Source organism: Dreissena polymorpha, chromosome 6 (assembly GCF_020536995.1).
Source record: "Dreissena polymorpha isolate Duluth1 chromosome 6, UMN_Dpol_1.0, whole genome shotgun sequence".
Lineage (NCBI taxonomy): Eukaryota > Metazoa > Mollusca > Bivalvia > Myida > Dreissenidae > Dreissena > Dreissena polymorpha.
In genome coordinates, this window is record NC_068360.1 from 111300825 (window position 1) to 111318582 (window position 17758).

Here is a 17758-nt window from a genome sequence, read left to right on the forward strand (position 1 = left end):
TGCTACGCAATTACGGTATTTAACGGGTACTGGCAAAAGTAAACTCCGCTATTATGTGTAAAGATTGTAAATTACTGCAGTGTACGAAACACCATCATGAACGCAAGCAATCACAATAGGGAAAAAATAATTGCGTTAAATAAATAACATATATGCATTTTTCATAAAACGCTAAACTTTTATCGCTCCTTATTACTAGTAAAGAGATTTCAATATACATGCAAAGACAGTTCAATTTGCATTATATGCAGGGGTTTTCCGTTTGTATGCTAAATTGTATTAATATTGTCATTCAATGTAAACGAAACGAGAATTAATTCAATGTAAAATAAAATTACCACAATATTTTAAAATTGTAATGTATTCCGCTTTTTAGGGCTTTGTTTTATAATTGATTAAATGCACCTCTGACACTATCGGTCGCTGATGAAAAATAACACCATCCACACCACTTATAATTATAATACAATAAACATATGTTTTATTATTGTTGAAATATACCTTATTTAAGTCTCACTATCAGAAAGAATACCGCTAATTTATTGTTTTGTTTTGTGGAATGGTCAGTATTTAGTCTTCCGATCACGTTTACTCTATGCTTATAACTAATTTGTATTTTTATGCAAAGGAAATTTTATTTGTGAATATACATTTATTTGGTAATAAACGTGATATATTGACACTTTTGTTTACTAGTTTTAATGTTTATTTCGGTTTTATTACCAATTTAGTGACTAAACAAAGGCCCTTAATACATGTTTTACGTTACTGTATCCATATATCTTGCCAACCAGTCAGTGCGCATGCGCGGAAAATCCCGAATGTAAAAAATAACATTCAACTGGTCTATAAGTTGCTTTCTAAAAGTGAATTTATTAAGTTGCTGTCATTCGCGAAATCATGTGATCTGAACATTTAAAATGTTCAAACCTCAAACGAAATACAAAGAAAACAAAGCATTGCAACCGTTTTTAATTACATGCAATAAAATACAAACACAAGAACCTACCTTCTCGAAAAAGTGCACTAAATGCGCATTTAATGCGCATTAAATGCACATTTAATGCGCATTAAATGCGCATGTTATTGGCACCGTATTTTTTGCTTAACAAGTGCATTTTATTCTGTTAAAAAAAACACTTTTTACTAGTGTGTTTATACATATCAGTGTATTTTTTCCACGAAATAATACACTTTAGTGCGTTTATTATGATAATAAGTGCGCTTAAGTTTATTTTTAAGTGCATTTATACACTTGAGTGTATTTTAAGACATAAAAATAATACACTTTATGGTCAAAGTAAATTTTTTAAAGCGCATTAATACACTTGAGTGCATTTCCAGTCATTCAAATAAAACACATTACAGAATTAAAAGCGAATTTTTTAAGCGCATTAATACACTTGAGTGCATTTCCAGTCATACAAATAATATACTTATCAGTTACTAAAGTAATCTGTCATGTGCATCAATACACTTGAGTGTATTTTAACTCATACAAATAATACACTTCATGGAGTATTCAGAGTGAATTTTTTAAGCGCATTAATACACTTGAGTGCATTTCCAGACATACAAATAAAACACTTCATTGAGTATTCAAAGTGAATTTTTGTAAGCGCATTAATACACTTCAGTGCATTTCCACTGATACAAATAATACACCTTACAAAATGGAAAGTGAATTTTTTTAAGCGCATAAATACACTTGCGTGCATTCCCGGTTATACAAATAATACACCTTACAGTAATAAAAGTGAATTTTTAAGCGCATTAATACACTTGAGTGCATTTTCAGTCATACAAATGATACACTTTATGAAGTGTTGGAAGTGAATTTTTTAAGCGCATTTTACGCTCAAGTGTACTTTTCAACACTTCAAATCAATATGCTTAAAAATTAACCAAATTTTAAAAAAATCGCAGCATTTTGAAGTCAGCATTCTTTTTTTAAATAAAAGGTTTGTGTAAACACATACATAAAAAACAAAAAGTACAATTCAATAGATAAGTACACACTTTTATTAGAATGTTAAACCTTAAAAAACAAAAGCAGATGTTACATATTTATATAAAAGAGAGGATTAAACGGGCTATTGCCTATCTGCAATTAACAACTTAAAAAATCCAGCTCATACCAGTGATTTTTCTCCTCTCTGAATTCTGGTAACTGATTAACAGCCAAATACAGGTGGTTTCCACTTCAAAAATATTAAAGTTTTCCCCTCCTTAAGCTGAAATGTTTTCCTTATCATTTACTAGATTTTTTATATTACATTAATTCCAAATCCCTTTTTAATATGGACAAAAGCAGCACATTTAATTAAATCATATTCTGGATCCTAATATATGATAAATGAACCGTATTCATGAAATTTATATAAATCTATACCTTATTTTTAAGATCTTCCTTTTTTTGTTCATTATTGCGCTAAAATATGCCCTTCTGAGAGCCAGTACCTACAGGTTGTTTTGAATTTCCAAAGAAAATCACTGCATAGTATACATGCTGACAATATTTAGCAGCCTAGCCCCTGTCACTATATTTGTTGTTATACACTGTTCCTTACAAAGAATGCATTCATAAACAACCCTTTATAGAGCAGTTCACCAGCTGATCAGGTCTGCATACTACTGTCATGGTCTGCGAGGCGCTTCTTGTGCTTGATCTCATTTGAGATCAGGTCCTGAAAGATATTTTATAATGTAAGTGTTACATATTGCTGTTATGGTAATCTTGTTCAACAGTTGCTATAAATATAAATTTAAATCAAAACAAGTTTGTTGGCTTGTTGTTTTTGTTTGTTTATTTTTGCAATTTTAATCTCGTGATCACATGTGACTTAACGCTTTTCATAAATAATAAATTACGTTTGGTAGAAATACTGTTTATAAATGAACTAATATATGTGGTCTTCTTTGGCTGTGTGGACTGGTTGGAAGTGTGACGTCTTTGAATTGCAATAACATTTATTATATAGTTTTAACTCTCAACAAATCCGTCTTTTGTTGGTCAAGGACAAGCTACAGGGCACGGTTTCCCACTCCTGTTCCCCTCAAGTTGGCCTGCTCGTGCAGGGTAAAACCTGGTATACATGTCCAAACATCAGGTAGTCCCCTTTTTGCTCCCTTTTTTGGCAGGCGATGATGCACATTCTGTCCAATGGATCTTCCGATCAATGTAAATTTCACCTTGGGGTTTAACCTTCAAATATAAAATATAAATGTACTTATTAAATATGGGGGAAAGAAATCTGTTCATTAATGACAAGAAATAGGTATAAATAAATTTTAAGATGACAATAACTATAAAATACAGCCATAATAATTCAAATGGTGTTTTTTTCCTTAAAATTGCATTACATTTACTCATCCATTTACATTTCCCAGTGACAATACATAAATATGATAATGATCATCATTAATTAAATTAAAAAGAGATGCAGAAATGAAAATACAAACCTGTTACAGCTGTTCTTCAGTATTCCAAAAAAAACACGCAGTTGTTGATCACTTTAACCACCCACTTTGAATCTTCTTTGCAACAAACTTATTGTTGATTTACACATTGTAGTAAATACACATTGTTTTCATCACACAATTATCATGTGCTGAAAAAATTTCAAGACATTTTACACTAGAGTTATAAGTCTTAATGTTGCTGAATTATACCTAAAAATTTAGCTCAATTTAAGTTGCTGAAACCAAATTGTTAACAAAAAATAACTTCCTGTGCTCCAAATAACTTGCTGTGCTCCAACCAATCAAAAGTGGTTTGTTTTCCAATAGATGGTGACAGAACCAATCAAAATTCTATAAACACCCCTTTGTTTTGGCTAGATGGAGCACTGATAAGGATCAGTGTTTATGATGCTAATTGATGTCTTATCTGATCCTGATCTTATCTGATATTTATTGAATAATACACAGCACACTTAGCATATTATATTTAATTGTGAATATTTCAACATAACATACTAAATGGTGTTAGGAAATAATAATAATATTATAAATTTATAAAATGTTTTTTATGTTGTGGAGATATAATTGATTCTGGCAATTTAAGCCCACATAATATTTTTGACACTTTCAATATTTTTAATTAGTTACCCACAGCCTGATTTAGTTGTACTTTTCCCTTTAAAAGCTACTCTACTGATTCACATATTTTATGAGCAGACAATTGCCATAATAAGACTATAAACATTATGTGAAGATGAAAAATAATTCAGTACAATCCTATTAAACACTATATCTTTGTCCTTTAACTTCAGCTATTTGCTATAGTGTTGCTCTTTTTTATGAAGATGCACTAAAACTACACTTGTACAGAAAGAATATTTTTTCTGCAAATCAGAAGATGCACTAATATGCACAAAAAATGCACTTCATTAAAAAAAATGCACTTCTTGCGTAAAAAGATGCACTTTGTCTACAGAAGATACACTAAAAGTACAGTAAAATACACTTTAAGATAATGAAAATACAGAAAAAATGCACTTTAGTGCACTTAATTATGAAAAAAATGCAGAAAAAATACACTTTTTGGTAAAAATGCAGAAAAAATACACTTTTTAAAGCGTATTTTGTTAAAAAGTGCATTTTATTTTGAGAAGGGCAATACTGACCACTAGAGTGAACTTGAACTCGTTTTTTAGATAACAAGCAAATGCCTGCCAGCTTTTCCCTCCGATTTGATCACGTGACCACACTAACATAACTATCATGTTAAAATAATAGGTACGGGTTATAAGCCACTAAACAAATCCGGTAATGTAAACCTAGTGGTAATGTAAATACAACACTATAGAAACTGGCCAGGAATTGGGAAAATACCTACTCCTGAGAACACGTCCTGCTCGGTCTACTACTGGATCGTAAGAGAGCGTGAAAAACAGTTTGTGAACCCGACTTCCGCAAGAGTGAGGGTAAAACCCGTACTTACTATACCCTCCCGTACCGTACTGGATACGGGTTAGCCTAATTTGTAAAGATTTAGACCCTCGCTCATACACAACTACAAGAGTTAGGAGCATTGTCGCAAAGGATGTCGCAAATCGTTTGCATTGAACATCAGAGTCTAAAAATGACAAGAGTTAGAAAAAAAACATGCTTTAATAGTGTTTCACGGTGCAAGCAGTCAATATACTTTATTCACATGGAAAATGACAAGAGTTAGAAAGAAACACATGTTTTAACTGTGTTTTAGGTCACGAGCGGTCAATAAACGTTATATATTTACATGCAAAATGACAAGAGTTAGAAAAAAACATGTCGTTTAATTGTGTTTCACGGTGGCAGACGTCAATATACTTCATTTATTCATATCCACAACTACATCCCCAATGACAAGAGCTAGAAAAAAAACACGTGTTTTAATTGTTTTTCACGGTGCCAGCAGTCAATATACTTCATTTATTCACATGAACAATGACAAGAGTTATAAAAAACACATGCTTTAATTGTGTTTCACGTTGGCAGCAGAAAATATACTTCATTTATTCACATGCAAAATGACAAGAGCTAAAAAAAAACATAATATTTAATTGTGTTTATAACATGACCCACGCTCCAGGAGTGAAATAACGTAATGCTCAATTTTGTTTATTACATGGGTGTTATTACACTAGTTATATAACTATGAAATGACGTCATTTTTTGACGAAATGACGTCATTATTTCAACGAATGTCTTCAGTTAAACTCTTTAACAATGTGAATAAACGTGAAAAGAGCATAAAATAAAAAGAAAATTTGTTGGTCATGTTATAAATAGAATCTTAGATTCGTGGTCATTTTGTATTAAATGTATTAAACTCGTCATCTAAATAAAGATAACAACTCGGCAAGCCTCGTTTTTATCTTTATTTAGATGACTTGTTTAATAAATTCAATACAAAATGACCACTCATGCAAGATCCTATATTTCTCGAGGCCAGCAGTCAATTTACATCATTTATTCAAATGCAAAATGACAAAAGCTAGATAATGACATACTTTAATTGTGTTTCACGAGGCCAGCAGAAAATATACTTCATTTATTCAAATACAAAATGACAAGAGCTAGAAAAACACATGCTTTAATTGTGTTTCACGAGGCCAGCAGTAAATATACTTCATTTATTCACATGCAAAATGACAAGAGCTAGAAAAAGCACATGCTTTAATTGTGTTTTACGGTGCCAGCAGTCAATATACTTCATTTATTCACATGCACAATGACGAGAGCTTGAAAAAACACATGCATTAATTGTGTTGCACGAGGCCAGCAGTTAATATAGTATATTAACTGCTGGCCTCGTGCAACACAATTAATGCATGTGTTTTTTATTATACTTCATTTATTCACATGCAAAATGACAAGAGCTAGAAAACGCACATGATTTAATTGTGTTTCACTGTGCCAGCAGCCAATAATACTTCATTTATTCATATTCAAAATGACAAGAGTTAGAAGAAACCTATCGTTTAATTGTGTTTTAGGCCACAAGCAGTCAATATACTTCATATGTAAATACATGCAAAATGACATTAGTTAGGTAAAACACATGCTTTAATTGTGTTTTACGAGGCCAGCAGTCAATATCCTTCATTTATTCACAAACAAAATGACAATAGCTAGAAAAAAAACACATGCTTTAATTGTCTCTTACGGTGCCAGCAGTCAATATTCTTCATTTATTCACGTGCACATTGACAAGAGCTAGAAAAACACATGTTTTAATTGTGTTTCACGAGGCCAGCAGTCAATATACTTCATTTGTTCACATGCAAAATGACAAGAGCTAGAAAAAGCACATGCTTTAATAGTGTGTCACGGTGCCACCAGTCAATAATACTTCATTTACTTACATGCACAATGACAAGAGCTATAAAAAGCAATGCTTTAGTTGTGTTTCACGGTGCCAGCAGTCAATAATACTTCATTTATTCATATTCAAAATGACAAGAGTTAGAAGAAACATATCGTTAAATTGTGTTTTAGGCCGCGAGCTGTCAATATACTTCATATATATACATGCAAAATGACAAAAGTTGGGTAAAACACATGTTTTAATTGTGCTTTACGAGGCCAGCAGTCAATATACTTCATTTATTCTCATACAAAATGACATGAGCTAGAAAAATCACATGCTTTAATTGTCTTTCACGGTGCCAGCAGTCAATAATATAATACGTAATTTATTCACATGCAAAATGACAAGAGTTAAAAAACACACATGCATTAATTGTGTTTTACGGTGCCAGCAGTCAATATGCTCCATTTATTCACATGCACAATTACAAGAGCTAGAAAAAACACATGCTTTAATTGTGTTGCACAGGGCCAGCAGTCAATAATACTTCATTTATTCATTTTCAAAATGACAAGAGTTAGAAGAAACCTATCGTTTAATTGTGTTTTAGGCCACGAGCAGTCAATATATTTCATAGGTATATACATGCAAAATGACAATAGTTGGGTAAAACACATGCTTTAATTGTGTTTTACGAAGCCAGCAGTCAATATACTTCATTTATTCACATAAAAAATGACAAGAGCTAGAAAAAAAAATGCTTCAATTGTGTTTCACGGTGCCAGCAGTCAATATTCTTCCTTTATTCACCTGCACAATGACAAGAGCTAGAAAAGAAACAATTTGTGTTTTGTGTTTCACGAGGCCAGCAGTCAATATACTTCATTTGTTTACATGCAAAATGACAAGAGCTAGAAAAAGCACATGCTTTAATTGTGTTACACGGTGCCACCAGTCAATATACTTAATATATTCACATGCACAATGACAAGCGCTATACAAAGCAATGCTTTAATTGTGTTTCACGGTGCCAGCAGTCAATAATACTTCATTTATTCATATTCAAAATGACAAGAGTTAGAAGAAACATATTGTTTAATTGTATTTTATTTATTCACATAAGAAATGACAATTGCTAGAAAAAAAACACATTCTTTAATTGTCTTTCACGGTGCCAGCAGTCAATAATATAATTCGTAATTTATTCACGTGCACAATGACAAGAGCTAGAAAAACCACATGCTTTAATTGTGTTTCACGGTGCCAGAAGTCAATAATACTTCATTTATTCATATGCAAAATGACAAGAGCTAGAAAAAACCACATGCTTTAATTGTGTTTCACGGTGCCAGCAGTCAATATACTTCATTTATTCATATTCAAAATGACAAGAGTTAGAAGAAACATATCGTTTAATTGTGTTAAGGCCACGAGCAGTCAATATACTTCATATGTATATACTTGTAAAATGACAATAGTTGGGTAAAACACATGCTTTAATTGTGTTTTACGAGGCAAGCAGTCAATATACTTCATTTATTCACATAAACAATGACAAGATCTAGAAAAAAAAACATGTTTTAATTGTCTTTCACGGTGCCAGCAGTCAATAATATAATACGTAATTTATTCACGTGCACAATGACAAGAGCTAGAAAAACCACATGCTTTAATTGTGTTTCACGGTGCCAGAAGTCAATAATACTTCATTTATTCATATGCAAAATGACAAGAGCTAGAAAAAACCACATGCTTTAATTGTGTTTCACGGTGCCAGCAGTCAATATACTTCATTTATTCATATTCAAAATGACAAGAGTTAGAAGAAACATATCGTTTAATTGTGTTAAGGCCACGAGCAGTCAATATACTTCATAGGTATATACTTGTAAAATGACAATAGTTGGGTAAAACACATGCTTTAATTGTGTTTCACGGTGCCAGCAGTCAATAATACTTCATTTATTCATATGCAAAATGACAAGAGCAAGAAAAACCACATGCTTTAATTGTGTTTCACGGTGCCAGCAGTCAGTATACTTCATTTATTCATATTCAAAATGACAAGAGTTAGAAGAAACTTGTCGTTTTATTTTGTTTTAGGCCACGAGCATTCAATATGCTTCATATATATATATATATATATATATATATACATGTATATACATGCAAAATGACAAGAGTTGGGCAAAACACATGCTTTGTGTTTTACGAGGCCAGCAGTCAATATACTTCATTTATTCTTATACAAAAAGACACGAGCTAGAAAAAGCACATGCTTTAATTGTCTTTCACGGTGCGATCCCTCCTCGGGGAGCGTTCTCATTATCTCCTCCATAGATACCAAGTACTGGTTCTTCTCAGGTAACGGACTCGAGCTAAAATAAATAGGCTTAAACTAGTTGAAACATGAACTAATATAATTGATATCATTGGGCAAATGTATGAAGCCGTTTTACGATGGAAGTAATTAGTAAGCTTTAATTACGCCTTTGAGAGCAAAGTTAAATAGTAATGTTTCGGTCGTCCCATAGGTAATGATGTAATGCATTTTCGGTCATATTATGTACCTTAGTGATGTTACACATACTGATACATGTAGGGGAATGTTGCAAAAATAATCATGCTGTTTTACATAGTGACTTAAATGCAGTATTATGTGAAGTTGGAATAAGACATCAATTTGTAATCATGCAGTTTTACATAGTGACTTAAACACAGTATTATGTGAAGTTGGAATAAGACATCAATCTAGGAATAAATTGTGCTTTTTCAACAGTGCATAATACGCAGCTTTTCAAGTTGTATTTATTGAGTTTTGCAAATTATAATTTGAATATAAACGTGCATATATTATAACATCATTTAAATTGATTTTACTACAAAACTGGATTTTTTATTGATTTTTTAACAATCCTTATAAAATGAGACTGTGTCCATGCGGCGCATGAACACAGTTTAAAAATACAGTTAAAATTATTTTTTTTAAATCACTGTTAATGAATAAGTCATAAAAAATTGCCTATTAAGCTTGAAGTATAGATAACATAGTACAAAAATAAATTCAGATCATGAAATGAATAGTTTTGTTTGAGAAAATCATAAAAATGATGCCCATTCCAAGTTTGATGTCTTATTCCCAATTCACATAATACAGTGTTCTTAGTTTTTACCCTGCAGCACCCACCTATCATTTATGATCTAGTCATAGATATGATTGGGACAAATGTTTTTACCAAATGTCATGAAAAAAATATGCAATAAATGTTATCTACAAGTATGTCAACAAACCTTTTCTTCAATTTTACCTAGTGATCTAGTTTTACATCCAACATGACCAGTTTTGAACTCCACTGATATCATTTGAACGAACTTTAATGTAATTACCAAGTTTCATGAAGATGGACTATACATGTGAGTAATGTGCTTCGTACATATGAATGATTTGTTTTTTCGGCGTAAGCTGTATTAAGCCAGCTTTTCACCCTGACTTGACCTTTGTAAGTCTCCAATAATACTAAAATAAAATTTCCCGCGGCTAGGTACGAATGAATACACTTCATTTATTCCATTGGCTGATTTGAGTATAACAACAGAACATTGGAAACATATCCGCGTCTTTGTAACACTGTTTTACTGCATGAAACAATTTTATCTCTAATGAAAAGGCTCAATAGATAGAACAGTTTTACAATCAATTTTCGACATAAATACAGTTTGTGCGTTCACCTTTTATTTTCAGAGAATTACCAGCGCAAAAGCGTTTATACTAAAGGCTATGTTGTCATATTTAGAACTTACTTGCATTGCATTTCAACCCGCGAGGTTTCGGGTCAATTCGCGGCCATTTGTGAAAGTCAGAGTTTATATACAGTTCATCACCGGAGTTCGCAGAAGGGGTTGCGATCATTCAACACCGGTCTTACTGACAATACCGTAGTGACTGTAATGCATTGCATTCTAATCCGCAAGGTATCAAGGTCAGTTTGCGGTCAGTTGCAGAAATCTTTATATAAACGCCGTCTCGTAAACTTTGTGCACTTGAAGTCTGTTTTGATCAGAAAGATACTAAATAAAGATATTCGGCGATATTATTGTGGTATGTCAATCATCGATTTTTAATATGGTTTCAACATTTGCATGATAAGGACCAATTTTGATAAAATTAATTAGAAATTTTTATCCATTTAGACCAGTTTATTAAGCATGAGCACAATAATTCACTATACTATAATTATGCAATTAAATAAGATTCGAGTATTGCCAGCTGACCTATATGCACTCGTTTATTTTCATGTTTCTTGTGTTTTTCTATTCTGTAAATATAGATATCTGAGTAATAATATCACATAAAGCAAAATAAGACACGAAATCTGGCGCAACACCCCGTAATTGATTTGCTTATGATGTAGCTAAGAACTGCGCAGAAAAAAGGCATCCGCTACTTTTTATCTCATAGAGATAACTTTTGATCGTTCATAAACATCGACCACAATCAACGCCGTATATCTTTTTTAAAGATATTTCTTGTTACAAATAACATGCATAATTATTATCAGTTTGTATTTATTTGTATAAAATATTTGTATTATTGTATGTCGCTGGATATAGACTTAAATAAACAAGAGGCCCATGAGGGCCTGAATCGCTCTACTGCTAAAACACTGTTCAAGTTTGGAAAGAATAAGATGGAAACTGTGTACTTAATCGCGCAAACAAGGAGAATTTTCTTAAATTTAAGGAGAGATTATTGTGTACTTATTTCTCCGATACTGCTCATAATCAATAGGGTTCAAGTCCTCAATAATATAAAGATACTGTGCAAATTTGGAAAAAATTGGATGAAAACTGTGGAATTAATTGCGTAAACAAGCGGGATTTCAAAATTTTCTCATATTCAAGGGGAAGTCATTCTGGACGTATTGCTTCGATATTGCTCTTTTTAAACAAGGGCTATTTGTAAAACATGCCCCATATGGGCTGTCAGTTGTAGTGGCAGCATTGTGTGAATACGTTTTTTGTCACTATGATCTTAACCTTTGCCCTAGTGACCTGAAAATCAACAGGGGTCATATGCCAGTCATGATCAATGTACCTATAAAGTTTCATGATCCTAGGCCTTATTATTCTTGAGTTATCATCCGGAAACCATTTTACTGTTTTCAGTCACTGTGACCTTCACCTTTGATCTGAAAATTAATAGGGGTCATCTGCCAGTCATGATCAATGTAACTATGAAGTTTCATGATCCTAGGCCTAAGCATTCTTGAGTTATCATCCGGAAACCATTTAACTATTTCGAGTCACTGTGACCTTGCCCTTTGACCCAGTGACCTGACAATCAATAGGGTTTGAGTCCTCATTAATATGAAGAAACTGAAAAAGTTTGAAAAGAATCAGATGAAAACAGTGGACTTTATCGGACAAACAAGAAAAAGTAACCATTTTACTAGTTCGAGTCACTGTGACCTTGACCTTTGATCTAGTGACCCGAAAATCAATAGGGGTCATCAGCCAGTCATGATCAATGCACTCATGAAGTTTCATGATCCTATGCCTAAGCATTCTTGAGTAAACATCTAGAAACCATTTTACTATTTCGAGTCACTGTGACCTTGACCTTCGACCCAGTGACCTGAAAATCAATAGGGTTCGAGTCTCATTAACATAAAGACACTGAACAAGTTTGAAAAGAATCGGATGAAAACTGTGGGCTTTATCTGATAAACAAGAAAAAGTAATCATTTTACTATTTCGAGTCACTGTGACCTTGACCTTTGACCTAGTGACCTGAAAATGAAAAGGTGTCATCAGCCAGTCATGATCAATGTACCTATGAAGTTTCATGATCCTAGGCCTAAGCATTCATGAGTTATCATCCGGAAACCATTTTATTATTTCGAGTCACTGTGACCTTGACCTTTGACCCAGTGACCTGAAAATCTATAGGATTCGAGTCCTCATTAATATAAAGAAACTGGACAAGTTTGAAAAGAATCGGATGAAAACTGTGGACTTTATCGGATAAACAATAACAGTCTAACGCACTCACGCACACACACACACACACACACACAGACAGACAGACAGACACAATGCCATCCCATAAGCTCTTCTGCCTTGTGCAGTAGAGCTTAAAAGTATGTTTGCTGTGATAGACCAAGAATATGTTTAAGCGATTACATATTTATATTGTATTGGTCTGTAAAATATGGTTGCTGGGCTGAATGTCTGATACTCTTCTTGAGCTTTATGGAAGATTGCAATCTGGCTAAGATTTTAATTGGATAATGGTACTAAGTTTCATTAGACAATAAATGTGGTCTTTTAGTGTTCACATGCTTTTTTTTATTTTATCTAACAAACTATTTGTTTAAACCATACACAACCCAGTTTAAAATGCATTGGGTATATCATTCTGACAAAAAGTTTCATAAAAAAAACTGGGCAATTTTGTTGTCCTCAAGAGTGTTCACAAGATTGTACTTTCATGTAACCTAGTTTTTACCTCACATGACCAGACTTGAAACGTGGCTGACATATCATTAGGAAAAAATGTTCTGAATGAATTTTATGAAGATTTTCCACTAAATTCCGTCCTTGGGTGTTCAAAAGGCAAATGTTGATGATTTACAAAGGACGACAAAATTTCATCAAAATAGTTCACCATGGGAATGTTGTGCTCAGGTGAGCTTTTAATGTGGCGTGTAGAGTATTTGCAAGGTATCACCATCGGCATGTAAGAAACATGTCCCTTTGTCCGGCATGTATTTAAAAAGCTGGAAAAGTTTTGAACTTATTTGCTATATGAATAGAAAAAAAATCTGAAAAAGTTTATTGAAGATCGGACAAACCAGACATTCCCAAAAGTATTTTAAGGTCACAGGATATTGGGTCAAAGACAAATATTTCCCGGTCTGGAAATTACATGAAAACTCAGGTTTAAACTACAAATGTCAACAACCGGCCACAAAATTATAATCAAAGCGCTGAAGGCACTGAAGTTGTTCGCTGTTGTCGTCCTTGATTAGCTTGTGCGCATTGCATAGGCTAATCAGTGTGCACAGGCTAATCTTATTTGACATGCATTAAACTCTGTTTTCCCTGAAAGCAGCCAATATGTACAGATTTAAATGATAAACACTAGACAGGCCAATGTCGTCTTAAAAGCTGGTAAATACACTCACTGAGTAGTAGAGCAGACGATCTTTAGTATTCGTCGTCTGCAGTGCAGACAGGCAGCGGTAATCGTTCCTAGCATATTAGTAACGGTTCTTAGCATAGCTAAGGCTTCTAAGCACATACTGATTTGCATAACAAGGTCTGTAAATTCACTCGACCAATGTAACGCGACCAACTAAAAATCGATGAAAAGGCACTATTGAGCGTATATTTAATCTACACGAACTGTTAATACAAAGTTCCATGAATATTGGGCAAGACATGTGGCGCCTCTATAGTGTTCATATGCAAATTGTTGATGACAGACAACAAACAACCAACATAAAGAAACAAAACTGAAAAAAGGTCACGATGAAAAGGTTAAAAATGCAGGCTCAAACAAGCAAACGTCAAGTGTGAACTATCCTCCATAAATAGAGTAAAGGAACATATGCATGAGACTTTATACAGGCAGGTTGACTAAAGTCTTAAGGTATTGCTATACTATATACTACATTTGTTGCTGAAATGTTGCCAATGTCTTGAAATCCATATGCTTGAACTTTGAAATGTTATTTCAAACAAACACAAATAAACAAATTAAAGCTTAAGAAAAAATTGCACACGAGAACTGATTTTTGAAAACCTTATATAACTTAATAGAATAATCCAAACAAATTAATATGGATGATGATAATTGCACAGAGGCGTCGGAGCTGGGGCGGCAGGGGCGGCGGCCGCCGCCCCAATATTTTCGGCAAAAAATGAAATTTCGGCAAAGACCTTTAAAAAAATCATTTCAATACACGTATATTTGAAAATATCTTTACCCCGAAGCAAGGTAATCACGCTTTCGCGGTTATGACACGTGTATTGTTGATTCTCATCACCCGCCGGCGGAAATGTACGTGTCAATTTTGTTGTTTCCGGGGGTAATTGATCGGTCTCTTTTATAACGATAATCCCTTTATTATTGAGTAATTAAACCTGGGAATCTTTAATTGTCGGTATGATCTAAGCCTTTGCTTCTTTATATTCATATAAAGGAAAGTATGAAATGAAACAAATGTGCCGATATCCAATAGTCCTTAATTATCACAAAATTAAATATACCTCAAGATACCTAAATTAATTGTAATAACTCGAAGTCATTCTATATTTCTTAAAACTTATTTAATGTTTTTTACCACTGTTTGTGTCATTTCAATATGTGTACTCCAAACCAACCAACGAATTTCAAATTTCTAAAACGGAATTTCGGCACAAAAAAATCCTGAAGAACGTTCTTTCAACCCACATGATCCCTTTTGTTGCGTCGCCTGCTACAAAGTACAAACTGCGACATATAGTGATCACTTCTCCATCGTGTGTCTGTCTGTCACAACTTTTGTCATTCAGAAAATGCCTGCAATAGACGTGTATAAGGACAGGTATCAGGCATAGCAACGCACAAAATGCGCCATTTGATGCTAAAATTTGAAAAAATTTCCGTGTTACGCCGGACCCCCACCAACGGGAGGGGGATACCCTCTCCCATACCCACCCCATCCGCCGCCCCAATGTTAATGTTCTTCCGACGCCGCTGTTTCATACAGGTAATACAATGCAATAATGTATACTGATATAAAATAAGTAATAATAAGCTACCTGTGATTAAGCTTAACACATCTCGAGCAGCACAGCTGACTGTGGTCCGGACAGTACATTGTCAACTGTTCAACCTTGTGTATGACACATGTTAAAAGAGAAGTCTCCATCTTCTTAGAAAGTGGCCACTTCCTTATTTTATCCTTTCCATAAGGAGATTTTTTATAAAACCATCGACCATGCTGTCTGTGGGAGTTTATACATTTTCTGCAGAAGTAATTAAGACATTTTTTACAGTAAAATCTGCACCTATTTCTACAGACCGTTCTTTCTCGCAGATTGTACAACAATAATATTTAACCAAATCATAATTTCTTTAAATTCCAGATGTCGCCATTTTGATCATTCACTTTCAACAAACAAGATTTTACAAACTAAAATCAATTGAAATATTTATGTCCAAGCGTGTGAACCCTAAATATCCCAGAAAATTAAGAAATTTCGAACTGAACAGCAACCAAGTTAACCGTCAAATGGCGATTGTATTATAGGAGTAAACAGTGTAACTATGTATACTGTCACCTGACTATTGGGTACTGAGTGCATTGATTACTTTAAACTGCAAAAAACAAGCTTTGTAGATAAACACTTTAAACCAGATCGTTTAACAAACCACAATTTTAAATGCTTTAATACATGCCATGTTATGATAATATAATTATAATGATAATACAGTAGCTTGTTACATAAACAAATTGTATTACAATATATTAGATACTTTTCCTCAAACATCATTTAAAACTGACAAGTAATACTTGGCCATTTAAATGCAATTGCGCTAATTGACTAGTTTGAATATTGCATACTGACATAGCAAAAGCCTGAGTGATACACCTTCTGTTTTAAACACATGAATGAATAACATTGACAACAAATGTGTTGGGTGCATTCATTATTAGTTTCGGATGGGTCGTTGAGCCAGCTACTGAGACAGTTTTGACCTTAATATTTTGTTAAACAAACAACATACTTGAAAGCTTTTCATAAATATGTCCAATTGTTGTTTTTTATACTTTTATTATATGGTTCCACTGATTAAGTCATTCAAAATATGGTACAGACAATAACTACAATTTAATAAAAATCTTAAGCAGTCAATTACTTACTACAAACATTCATTATTGTAGCTGGGGTGAACCAAATTCTCTTAAATCTATATACATTTTGTTGATGTGAATGTCAGCTTACATTGGCAAAATGTTGAGTAGCAATCTTCAAATTAGTTACAGTCCCAATCTAGGAGTGGATTAACAATGTCATTAAGGTAAGCGTGACGTTTTTACTAAATTAATTTTTCTATAAACTCTTGTTAAAGCTGCAATTGTGTCATCAACTTATCCTACAAAACAGTTGTAGTTGCAATAGATATTTGAATATCCCAGTTGTGTGCTTCGTTAAATTATAATTGTGTTTGATCATTTTGTTTATTTTTTAGTCACTTTATGATGCTAATGATGTGTTGCTAATGGCAAGCCTCGCCGTGTAATCCTTTCTTTAACGCATCGGACAAATTCCAGTACTCAATGATACTTACATAGTATTCTGTCATATCTCTTTGAAAAACCACACACTGCATAAAATGCATGCATTTGTATCGATGGTATTTAAAAAGGAATAAATGTGTCCTAGTTTATTGTCACAGTCTGACAAGAAACTAACACAAGAGGGCCAAGATGGCCCAAGTTCGCTCACCTGAGGAGTCGGTTCATTCAATCTTTACCAAACGTCAAACTTGACCTAGATATTGTCCAGACAAACATCCTGGTCAAGTTTCATCATTATTGAACCAAAACTCTGGCATATGGAGTGTTTTTGTTTTTGTAAGATTTGACCTGGTGGCCTATATTTTGAGTTGACCCCCCCCCCCTTACCAAACATCAAACTTTGTTTACAAAAATAAATATTATGACCAAGATTCATAAAATATGAAACAAAATTGTGACCTCTAGAGTGTTTACAAGGATTTTGTATAATATAATGAAAATTTTGACAGTCTTAGGGCAATCATTATGGCATTAGTTATGTGCAGTGATTTTTTTTGGATTTTTTTTCTTACAGCCTGTGCCTTTTGGATTGGGAAAATTAGCGCGATAAACCATGAAATTGGGAAAAATAGCGCGATAAACCATGAAATTGGGAAACATTATAAATATG

At 33.3% G+C, this 17758-nt stretch overlaps 1 protein-coding gene across 1 annotated transcript in view; it reads right to left on the reverse strand.

The window, feature by feature from the left end:
* LOC127835237 (uncharacterized) overlaps nt 1-16073 on the reverse strand; it is a 52042-nt gene extending 35969 nt beyond the window's left edge. Inside the window, exon 1 of the transcript XR_008028422.1 lies at nt 15605-16073. The gene's annotated coding sequence lies outside the window, so the exon portion shown is untranslated. The remainder of the gene's footprint in view (nt 1-15604) is intronic.
* Nucleotides 16074-17758: the final 1685 nt, after the last annotated feature.